Below are 12,726 nucleotides of genomic sequence, written 5' to 3'. Positions count from 1 at the left end.
TATATTTTCACAAGGGTAACAGGAGAAATTGGACCCCAAAAGTTGTTGTCCAATTTATCCCGAGTACGCTGATGCCCCATATGTGGGGGTAACCCACTGTTTGGGCGCACGGCAGAGCTCAGAAGGGAGGGAGCACCATTTGACTTTTTGAGCGCAAAATTGGCTGTCGTGTTTAGAGACCCCCTGGTGTACCTAAACAGTGGAAACCCCCCAATTCTAGCTCAAACCCTAACCCCAATACACCCCTAATTCCAACCCAATCCATAATCCTAATCACTAACCCTAACGATAATCACAACCCTTACCCCAAAACAACCCTAATGTCAACCATAACCCTTATCAAAACCCTAAATCCAACACACTCCTAATCCTAACCTCAAACCTAACCCTAATCCCAATACACCCCTAATCACAACCCTAACCTTAACCCTAATCCCAAACCTAACCCTAATCCCAAGCGTAACCTTAATGCCAACCCTAACCATAATACCAACCCTAATCCAAACCCTAATCCCAACTCTAACCCTAACTTTAGCCGCAACCCTAGCCCTAACTTTAGCCCCAACCCTAACCCTAGCCCTAACTTTAGCTATAACCCTAGCCTTACTTTAGCCCCAACCCTAACCCTAGCCCTAAGGCTACTTTCACACTTGCGTCGTTTGGCATCCGTCGCAATCCGTCGTTTTGGACAAAAAACAGATCCTGCAAATGTGCCCGCAGGATGCGTTTTTTGCCCATAGACTTGTATTGCTGACGGGATCGCGACGGATGGCCACATGTCGCGTCCGTCGTGCACGTTGTGTTTTGGCGGACTGTCGGCACAAAAAATTGTTCAATGTAACGTTTTTTTGTACGTCGCGTCCGCCATTTCTGACCGCGCATGCGTGGCCGTAACTTCGCCCCCTCCTCCCCAGGACATAGATTGGGCAGCGGATGCGTTGAAAAACTACATCCGCTGCCCTCGTTGTGCACAATTTTCACAACGTGCGTCGGTATGTCGGGCCGACGCATTGCAACGGCCCCGTACCGACGTAAGTGTGAAAGAACCCTAACCCTAAATTTAGCCCCAACCCTAACTCTAATTTTAGCCCCAACTGCTCTTCTCCTGCCGGCCGGCAGATGGCGACAGATGGCGGGTGCACTGCGCATGCGCCCGCCATTTTCTTTCCCCATGAAGATGCCAGCGGGCAGGAGAGGATGCAGGAGGACCCAGGGACACCGGTACGTATGATGGGGTCCCCGAATCCCCCTATTTCTCTGTCCTCTGATGTGCGATCACATCAGAGGACAGAGAATTACACATTGCTTTTTTTTTTTTTGCGGTCGCCGGTAAACAATTACCAGCGATCGCAAAACAGGTCCCCCGGCAGCCGAGACCCCAAAGATCCTCCCGCGGTGCCGGAAAAAGATGGCGGTGCCCATCGGGAGCCATGAGGAGCACCGGGGGAGACAGGTGAGTATCGGGGGGGATATCTGGGACCCCTTTTCTCTGTCCTCTGATGTGCGATCACATCGGAGAACAGAGAAATTAACCGCTTTCTGACCTCGGACGGGACAGTACGTCCAAGGTCAGAAGCCCCGCTTTGATGCGGGTTCCGGCGGTGAGCCCGCACCAAAGCCGGGACATGTCAGCTGTTTTGAACAGCTGACATGTGCCCGTAATAGGCGCGAGCAGAATCACGATCTGCCCGCGCCTATTAACTAGTTAAATGCTGCTGTCAAACGCAGACAGCGGCATTTAACTACCGCATCCGGGCGGCCGGAAATGACGTCATCGCCGACCCCCGTCACATGATCGGGGGTCGGCGATGCTTCTCCATTGTAACCATAGAGGTCCTTGAGACCTCTATGGTTACTGATCGCCGGTAGCTGTGAGCGCCACCCTGTGGTCGGCGCTCACAGCACACCTGCAATTCTGCTACATAGCAGCGAACAGCAGATCGCTGCTATGTAGCAGAGGCGATCATGCTGTGCCTGCTTCTAGCCTCCCATAGAGGCCATTGAAGCATGGCAAAAGTAAAAAAAAAATGTGAAAAAATAAAAAAAATATAAAAGTTTAAATCACCCCCCTTTCGCCCCAATCAAAATAAATCAATTAAAAAAAATCAAATCTACACATATTTGGTATCGCCGCGCTCAGAATCGCCCGATCTATCAATTAAAAAAAAGCATTAACCTGATCGCTAAACAGCGTAGCGAGAAAAAAATTCTAAACGCCAGAATTAGGTTTTTTTGGTCGCCACGACATTGCATTAAAATGCAATAACGGGCGATCAAAGGAACGTATCTGCACCAAAATGCTATCATTAAAAACGTCATCTCGACACGCAAAGAATAAGCCGTAAACCGATCCCAGATCATGAAAAATGGAGACGCTACGTGTATCGGAAAATGGCGCAATTTTTTTTTTTTTTTTTAGCAAAGTTTGGAATTTTTTTTCACCACTTAGGTAAAAAATAACCTAGTCATGTTAGGTGTCTATGAACTCGTACTGACCTGGAGAATCATAATGTCAGGTCAGTTTTAGCATTTAGTGAACCTAGCAAAAAAGCCAAACAAAAAACAAGTGTGGGATTGCACTTTTTTTGCAATTTCACCGCAATTGGAATTTTTTTCCCGTTTTCTAGTACATGACATGCTAAAACCAATGATGTCGTTCAAAAGTACAACTCGTCCCTCCCGCAAAAAATAAGCCCTCACATGGCCAAATTGACGGAAAAATATTATTATAGTAAGTTATGGCTCTGGGAAGGAGGGGAGTGAAAAACGAACACGGAAAAACGAAAAATCCCAGGGTCATGAAGGGGTTAAAAGGGAAATCGCGGGGTTTTTTTTTCGATCGCCGGTAAACCGTTAATTACCGGCGATCGCAAAAGCGGGGTCGGTAAAAAAAACCACGAATCATGTTCTCTGGGGTCTCGGCTACCCTCGGCCGAGACCCCGGAGAAAATCGGACTCTGGGGGGCGCTATTTACTTTTTCCACAGCAACAACGCTGTGGTTTAAGTACCCTTAACGGCCGCCATTAAAAGGCGTATCGGCGGTCGTTAAGGGGTTAAGTTATGTATAAAGAATTATTATAGAAAAATATATAGTCCCAATGACATAATTGTAAATGCTATATATAACTGCACCCCTGTAATTTTAATATGCATATATAAAGAAATCATTGTAAAAGCTCATAACACAATCAAATTTCAATATGAGTCAATGTAGATAGATTCAATAAAGTGACAAAGAACAAGAAGCCGCACCAACAGCGGGTTTTTATCACCTGCACACACTCTTTCTATGTCCTCATAATGCGTAAATGCCCATGCAGATATTGGGTGCTCACAATGAAAAAAATCAAAACATGAAGTGCAACAGTCTTATAGAAAATGCGAGCACTCACCATCCGCTAAAATACACTTCTTAATTGTGACATGTAGTCAAAAGGCTACATGTCACATGTAGATTCATGTAAATTCAATAAAGTGCATAGTGCCATACAGAGGAAGGAATGATATAACCACAATCGGCTAAAAGGATAAACACATTTTTTATATATGGGTGTCAAGGAGTAAAGGAAGGACAAGAGGGCCTAGTCATATAAGAGACACTGCAACCATATAAGATACACCGTGATGAAATCAAATGCAAATGACAAAATATTGCACTGACCTGCAGAGGACGTGGAAGAAGGGAGACCCCAAGGCGCGTTTCACACAATGCTTCTTCCACAATGTTTATGTCTTTACCTAATTATTTATTTTCATACAATACACAGATTTTTTCCCAATGGGAGAAAGTTATTCCTCACTGCATTACCAGTATTGGCTTGCAAAATCTACACTTTCACACTTAGTGCAGGACCCCTGCAAGACTGTGTGGGGTGTTCTTGGTGATGACTATATTCCACATCCCTGCAGGCAGCAATGGAAAGAAATTGCAGACAAGTTTTGTGAAATAACCCAATTTCCGAACTGTGTTGGTGCTGTAGATGGAAAGCATGTTTGCATTCAGTGCCTCCACTTACCCGATCGCAGTTTTACAACTACAAGAAATATTTTCCAGTTCTTTTGGTGGCCATCCAGTTTTAAGCGTGGCCTAAAAACACATTTGTTCAGACTGGCCTACCGTCTCAATGCTTTAACCTAACTATCCCTGTGTTGCCCATTCAACATTTTTTACCATAACCAGGTTCCTAAAGAAAGTGATCGGGGTTACCCATCCAGTAACAGAAGTTGTGAAAATTCTGTGCAATTGCTCACTGCAGCAAAACAAAACAAATCCTCATCCCTCATATCATATCTGTCTCAAAACCCTAAACATCTATTCAGTACTTTCAATTCTTTTCTGCATCCACAGCTCGCCCTCATCTCAGCTGAATACTTTGCCTCTACCCCTGTGAACTTGACACAATACCATCCCACCTCATTCCAAACTTTACCGGTCTTCATCACAAGCCTAACCCAATTCTTCAACCTGTCACTAATAACTGGTGTCATCCCTTCCTGATTTAAACATGTCTCAATCACACACATCCTCAAAAAGCCCACCCTTGACCCATCCTCTGTGTCTACCTATTGCCCCATATCATTTTTCCCCTATGCCTCCAAACTATTGGAACAACACATGCATTTTGAATTGTCCTCCCACCTTTCCTGTTGCTCCCTCTTTGACCGCTTGCAATCTAGCTTCGGGTCACACCATTCCACTGAAACTGCCCTGCCTAATATCACTAACGACCTAGTAACCACCAACTGAAAGTGACGTAAGTTTGTCCTCCTGGACCTGGCATCTGTCTTTGACACAGTGGACCATTCCCACTTACTACAGACTTTCTAATCTGTTGACATTACAGACTAGGCCCTTTGTTGTATCTCCCTGTACCTAACAAACTGGACATTCACTCACACACCACCTCCTCATCTCCTTCCCTATGTATCGGAGTCCACCAAGGTTCAGTTGAAGGACTGGGAACTGTTCTTAGAGGCCGCACGCGCTTGCTCCTTCCCTCTTAAAGGGACCACCCAGTGGCGCACCTATAATGAGGCAAGTTGAGTACTTCGCCTCAGGTGGCACTTAGTTCCTGAAGATGGGATGGCAGAGCCATGCCGCCCCCTGCAGTCAGATAATGTGCTGACGCTTCTCACATCACATAGAAGCTGGCGGGGAAAGTGCATGTCCTGTGTGCTGCAGACATGCGCAGTGCTGCCTCCTCGTCCCTTTCTCCTCCGAACCTCTACAAAAAGTGGAGGACCGAGCTTCCTCTGTGACATCCAACACTTCTCTACTGCTGGATGCTGGAGCCTAGTTGGCCAAAGGACCTTTGATGATGTAAGGATCATGTGATTCTATGGGAGGAGCGTCAGGCTGTGGGCTGTGCTTGGTGATGTGTAGTGACAGCACATGAATAGAAAGGCAAGCTACAGTACATACAAAGCCTGCGTGGTGCCTGGGAAGAACATGCCCGGCTGTGTGCAGAGCCCATAAGCAGAGCGCTGTGTGCAGAGCCCGTCAGCAAAGCGCTTTGTGTAGAGCCCATCAGCAGAGCGCTTTGTGCAGAGTACATCAGTAGAGTGCTGTATGCAGAGCCCGTCATGTGTCAGCAGGCTGCAGCAGACCTGTGTGCAGAGCCCGGCGTGTGTCAGCTGGCTGCAGCAGAGCGCTGTGTGCAGAGCCTGGCATGTGTCAGCTGGCTACAGCAGAGCCCTGTGTGCAGATCCGGGCGAGTGTCAGCAGACTGCAGCAGAGCGCTGTGTGCAGAGCCCGGTGTGTGTCAGCAGACTGCTGCAGAGCGCTGTGCGCAGAGTCAGGCGTGTGTGAGCAGACTGCAGCAGAGTGCTGTGTGCAGAGCCTGGAGTGCATCAGCTGGCTTCAGCAGAGTGCTGTGTGCAGAGCCCAGTGAGTGTCAGCAGACTGCAGCAGAGCGCTGTGTGTAGAGCCCGGCATGTGTCAACAGAGCGCTGTGTGCAGAGCCTGGCATGTGTCAGCAGTCTGCAGCAGAGTGCTGTGTGCAGAGCCCGGCGTGTCACCATGCTGCAGCAGAGCACTGTGTGCAGAGCCCGGCTTGTGTCAGCAGACTGCAGCAGAGCACTGTGTGCAGAGCCCAGCATGTGTCAGCAGGCTGCAGCAGAGCTGTGTGCAGAGCCCGGCGTGTCAGCAGGCTGCAGCAGAGCTGTGTGCAGAGCCCGGCGTGTGTCAGCAGGCTGCAGCAGAGCGCTGTGTGCAGAGCCCGGCGTGTGTCAGCAGGCTGCAGCAGAGCGCTGTGTGCAGAGCCCGGCTTGTGTCAGCAGACTGCAGCAGAGCACTGTGTGCAGAGCCCAGCATGTGTGAGCGGGCGGCAGCAGAGCTGTGTGCAGAGCCCAGCGTGTGTCAGCAGGCTGCAGCAGAGCAGTGTGCAGAGCTCGGCGTCTGTCAGCAGGCTGCAGCAGAGCTGTGTGTGTCTCTGTGTGTATATTTATTGCTAATGCATGTAGAAAAGCCGCGGAGACACCATCACGTGTTTCTCAACGCAAGCAATAAATAACCAGGTCTTTCACTGCGAAGGAACAACCACGGGAAGGGCAGCATCCCAAAAGGGAAAACCACCTATGCCAAAACATGGTATCCATCCACAGACAGCTGTTTCGGGGTACTTGCCCCTCATTGTGGAGTAGGAAACTGGCTATTAAGAGCAGTGCCTAGTAAAAGGACTATAAACATAAGGATGAATAACCTCGGGGAGATCAAAACATCCAACACCGCGGAGACACCATCACGTGTTTCTCAACGCAGTGATCCAGAACACTGCCCCATCCCTTATGGGAAATATGCACGTGATGGTGTCTCCGTGGCTTTTCTACATGCATTTGCATATTTCCCATAAGGGATGGGGGCAGTGTTCTGGATCACTGTGTTGAGAAACATGTGATGGTGTATCCGTGGTGTTGGATGTTTTGATCTCCGTGAGGTCATTCATCCTTATGTTTATATATTTATTGCTATGCAGCCGAGTTCTAGATATACAGTATAACATGTATGCAGCCAATCACACACACCACTCTGCAGTAGAGCTTTCCTGTACAGTATAACATGTAGCTGATCTATTCACACATATACACTGTGTGCAGAATTATTAGGCAAGTTGTATTTTGATCACATGATACTTTCTATACATGTCCTTGAGAGCCAACTACCAATTAAGTAAATCAGATGATGTGCATCTCTGTAATGAGGAGGGGTGTTGTCTAATGGCATTGAAACCCTATATAAGGTGTGCTTAATTATTAGGCAACTTCCTTTCCTTTGGCAAAATGGGTCAGAAGAGAAATTTGACGGGCTCTGAAAAGTCCAAAATTGTGAGATGTCTTGTAGAGGGATGCAACAGTCTTGAAATTGCCAAACTTTTAATGCGTGATCACCGAACAGTCAAGCGTTTCATGGCAAATAGCCAACAGGCTCGCAAGAAGCGTGTTGGGCAAAAAGGCGCAAAATAACTGCCCATGAATTGAGGAAAATCAAGCGTAAAGCTGCCAAGATGCCATTTGCCACCAGTTTTGCCATATTTCAGAGCTGCAACGATACTGTAGTAACTGTCGGGATCACACTCAGTCGGAGCAGCCTTTGGAAGTGTGGAATCACCAGAAATAATACACAAGACACGTCTTGTATAGTGTATCACTGGGAAGTCTCTGATGCACGCCTGCCTTCAGAGTGCTATCCCTTCTTTATATAGCTGTTTCAGCAGGCTTAGTGGTTATACAAGTTTTGCATGTTTAAACAAAGAGACAAAACAGGAAAGAAAGAAAAGAAAAGAAAACAGTTTCGTGGGCGGCAGTTTCACAACAAACAGTACAAAGGCAAATTCCGCAGACAAGAAAAACAGGATTTCATACTATAGCTAAAATGTCCTTGAATGGACAGGTCAATATTTATCACAAAGTGAGGTAATAATTTTGGTTCTGCTCTTCACAATCCCCCCTTTGACATATTCCATTCAAAACCTTGTCGATCATTTTAGTCATTCTTTTTGTGATATTACAAAAAAAACTTTATATTCTCGCATCCATTACACAAAATTTATTTGTGCATACCGAGATACCCTTGAGTACAACCTTGAATAATACATATATAATTACAATAACCATAACTGTATATATTAGGCTTTGCATAATCCCGGTAACCCACCCACCGATCCCTCTGAACCAATTGGCCGGGTTAAGAAAAGAAAAGGTATCTGACCACCAGCTATCCTTATTTTGGTCATTGTCTTTGTCATACTGATCCCTGAGTCGTTGTACGTCTTTTAATTTAAATCTCATACTCATAGTACTATTCGGGTCTATATAATGACAGCAGGTGGGTCCGATGATTTGACACATACCCCCTTGTGAGGCAGTTAGGTAATCCAATACCAGGGTATGTTGGTTAGTGACTATTATAAGCTGATTCTGTACAGCTATACTAGTATTTAATATGTCCAATATATCCCAAATCTGATCATCTAGATAATCCGTGGCTCTAACTAATTTATCCCACATTTGTGTTAACATAGGATAAATAAAAATGGTACTAGCAATTTTGTTGGGAATTCCCATTTGTACTATATGCGGCCTCCCCGAGGGACGTGGTGAGTTATCTGCAGCTCTTTTATACAGTGTGTGCTTGGGCACGGCTTGCATATTCACTTGTTTATTTGAAATTATGAACGTAGCCGGGGTTAGGCGTCCTAATGTACAAGTACCCTTTATACCTACGGGAAGCCATTTATATGCTCCTTCTCCGCATATCCAAAATGTACCCTCAGGCAGATCCCACAAAGCTGAGTGCTGCAATACCAATCTGTGAGCCAAATCCACAAAACTAGATACATTCTGAAGCATACACCAAGAGGGTTTTTGTCCCAAGGGGCTACAGTACCCGGCTGCGGGATTCCCACATACATGCATTCCGTTGACATACTCATTGGATTCATTACAAACCAGGTTCCCCGGCTTACTTGTACAACTGTTTGCATCACCTTGGGGGAACAACTCAGAATGTTCCCATTTTCTATTATGCATTTATCTTTCCAATACTGTAGGTTTGAAAGCATCAGAGGAAGGGGTGGTTGTACTGAAACTGAGCTGTAGATTTTCAGTGGGGACCTGTCCTAAATCAGTTAATCCAGTCTTATTCCTAGGTACCCATTTTCCTCCCTTGAATGCTAAATATTGTAAGTTGTCTATTTTTCCTGTAAGATTGCCCTGCCACCAAGGAAATTCTACCCATCCCACAATTGGTATGGCGATTGTAGTATTCCATAGTCTAGTATTGCCAGGTTGGTTGTTGGCCAGGTTGTCTGAACAATTAGGCCAAGCGAATATTTCTTCAGCTGACACGGGAACTGCTAGAAAAGGTATACTTGTGGCTGATACTGGTGAATGGGTACAGATCCAACAATCTGCCAGGGGTTGCGTATTATTTAACAAGTCATGCACTAATTTTCTATGATGTTGTACGAATCTATTGTTCAAAGGGGCTAGAGAATTCAGTCTTTCCCATGCCTCCGTTGAGGTTAACATTATTAACATCAATATCATGAGTCTTATACTGCTTTTTTGCAATGGCTTGCATGTATCCATGATGCCTTTCCTTCAAGCTTGACTGCTGTTGGAGTTGTTAACAGGACTTGGAAAGGTCCGTCAAATCTCGGTTCCAGAGTCTTTCTGGTGTGTCTTTTCACGTAGACTTGATCACCAGGTTCCAACTTGTGGCCTCCTTCGAGATTTTCTGGATCTGGAAGGGAAGCAAAAACTTGCGAATGCACTTTAGTTAAACGTTTTTGTAATTCTTGTACATAAGCAGTTAAAGTCTCAGTATTCAACATCAGTTGTTGTGGAAAATAACAACCCAAATTTGCTGCTCTACCAAAAAGAATCTCATGTGGTGACAGCTTAGCCTTCCCCCTTGGGGTGTTTCGGATGGAATACAGGGCAAGTGGTAGACACTCGGTCCAAGGCTTTCCTGTTTCTGCCATGGCCTTCTGGATTTTTAATTTTATTGTCCCATTTAATCTTTCCACTTTACCTGAACTCTGTGGATGATATGGAGTGTGAAACCGGTTTTCTACTCCCAACATTTTCATAACATTCTGGAATATTTCCCCAGTAAAATGGGTACCCCTATCTGACTCGATCACCTCAGGCATGCCGTAACGGGGTATCAGTTCATGTGCTATTTTAATGGCAGTAGTTTTTGCTGAGGCTTTACGAACTGGATAAGCCTCTGGCCACCCTGAGAACATGTCCACACACACAAGCACATATTCGTATCCATTGTACCTAGGAAGTTGGATGTAGTCGATCTGGAGTCTTTGAAAGGGATACAGTGGTCTTACATGATGCTTGGTTGGGGTTTTAATGGCCTGACCTGGATTGTGTGCCAGGCATATAGCGCATGCAGCACACATGTTCCGAGCAAAATTACCAAAGCCTGGAGCCAACCACCTTTCTTTTACCTTGAGCGTCATACCATTTGCCGACACATGCGTGGGTAGGTGGAGGTCACTTGCCACTGCGGGGTACCAGGCTCTGGGTAAACACAACAAAGTTCCTTTTTTCCATAATCCTTGCTGATCTTCTGCCCCTTTTTTCTGCCACTGCCCTCGTTCTTCGTCGTCTACCTGTTTCTGAGCTTCCTTCAATCTTTCCTCATCATTTTCAGAGCTATCTAGTGTGTGGGCATGATGTAAGGGTTTACGTGCTGCCTGTTTTGCTGCCTTATCGGCTTTATCGTTACCCCTGGCTTCCTCGGTGTCGAGTCTCACATGTGCAGCTACCTTTATCACCGCTATTTCTTTAGTTTCTTGTGCTGCCTCCAGAATCTGTCTAATGAGGGAGGCATGTTTAACAGGTTGGCCTGAAGCAGTCATATAACCTCTGGCTCTCCATATTACGCCAAAATCGAAAATAATGCCATGTGCATATCTAGAATCAGTGTATATGTTTGCTGTCTGATCTTTGGCTATTTTTAGAGCTTCAACTAATGCCGTAAGTTCTGCTTCTTGTGCAGACTGATTAGCAGGGAGAGGTTCTGCTTTCAGCACTTCATGCTGAGTTACTACCGCATAACCTGTATGAAATTGTCCATTCATATCTGCATATCTACTGCCATCTATGAAAAGTTCAAATGCAGCATTACAGAGTGGCTTGTCACATACATTACATAAGCCCTGAGTCTCTTGTTCCATTAATTGTACACAATCATGCATTGACTTTGATGGGTCAAAGGAGTTGGAGAGTGCAGTTTCAAAGGAGTTGGAGAGTGCAGTTTCCTCAGGTATGGTACCCCCCTCAGACTCTAAAGGGAGCAAAGACGCGAGATTAAGAGTCTGAATCCTGGCAAAGGAAATGTTGGGCGGCAGTAGTAGGGAACATTGGAGACGGAGGTGTCTGGCCATTGAAATATGTTTAGGTTGGACCTGGTTAAGAATGCCATGTACATCATGAGTGGTCTGAACTAGAAGTGGGTGATCAAGAACAATCTCAGAAGCTTTATCTAATAACAGTGAAATTGCGGCTACTACTCTTACACAAGAAGGTGCTGCTCTAGCTACAGGGTCCAGATGAGCTGATATGTATGCCACAGGTCTCTGTTTGTTTCCATGTTTTTGTGTGAGCACCCCTGTAGCATGTGAGGATATCTCAGCTGCCATCAATTGAAAAGGTTTAGTGTAGTCTGGGAGTCCCAAAGCCGGAGCTGATACCAGTGCTGTTTTCAAAGAGGAAAATGACTGTTTAGCCTCTTCACTGAGTGAATATGGTGTGTTGGCAATACAGTCATATAAAGGCTGCATGAGTTGACTTGCATGTATGATCCACTGTCTACAGTGTGAAACAATACCTAGGAAAGCACGCAGCTGTTTGTGATTCCTGGGTTCAAGCATGTTACGTATGGCTTCCGTACGTTGAGGTGTGAGGTGTCTGATGCCCTGTGATATGCAGTGACCTAAAAACACGACTGTTTGTTGACAAGCCTGGAGTTTCTGTCTATTTACTTTACAGCCTTCTTGCGCTAGGAAAATTAAGAAATTAACAGTTGAGGTAACTGCCGTCTGCTCATCAGGGCAACAAATAAGTAAGTCATCTACATACTGTAGAATGACTACTCCTGGTTCTGGGATGAAATTTTTTAGCACGGTCTGCATTGCTTCAGAGTACAAAGTTGGTGAGTGTACCATACCTTGTGGCAATCTTGTCCATGCTAATTGTTTACCCTTGAATGTAAAGGCAAACAAATGCCAACAGTTCTTATGTAGTGGCACAGAAAAAAATGCGTTTGATAAGTCAATTACCGTAAAATTTGCAGCAGTGCCGGGAATTTGAGACAGTAAGGTATGAGGATTCGGTACCACAGGGGTAACCGGTGCCAAAACCTTATTGATTTCCCGTAAGTCGTGCACCATGCGATATTTCACCATAGTTTCTTTGGAGGACACTTTCTTTTTAACAGGATATAAGGGTGTATTGGCGGGTGACCTGATTTCTACCAAAACACCTTGTAACACATAATCCTGAATTTGTTGAGAAATCGCCTGTTCTTGCTGGGCGCTGATGGGGTATTGCCTAAGCTGAGGTAATATGGTTCCCGGGGCAGTTTCTAACAGTATAGGAGCTACTGATAAAAATCCTACATCAGTGTCTCCTTTTGCCCATAGGCTGTCAGGAACCCGAGACAAGTCAATTTTTGCTTGTTGAGTGTAAATTTCGGGAAAATCCTC

Source organism: Ranitomeya imitator, chromosome 1, assembly GCF_032444005.1.
Source record: "Ranitomeya imitator isolate aRanImi1 chromosome 1, aRanImi1.pri, whole genome shotgun sequence".
Lineage (NCBI taxonomy): Eukaryota > Metazoa > Chordata > Amphibia > Anura > Dendrobatidae > Ranitomeya > Ranitomeya imitator.
This window is presented reverse-complemented; position numbering follows the sequence as displayed.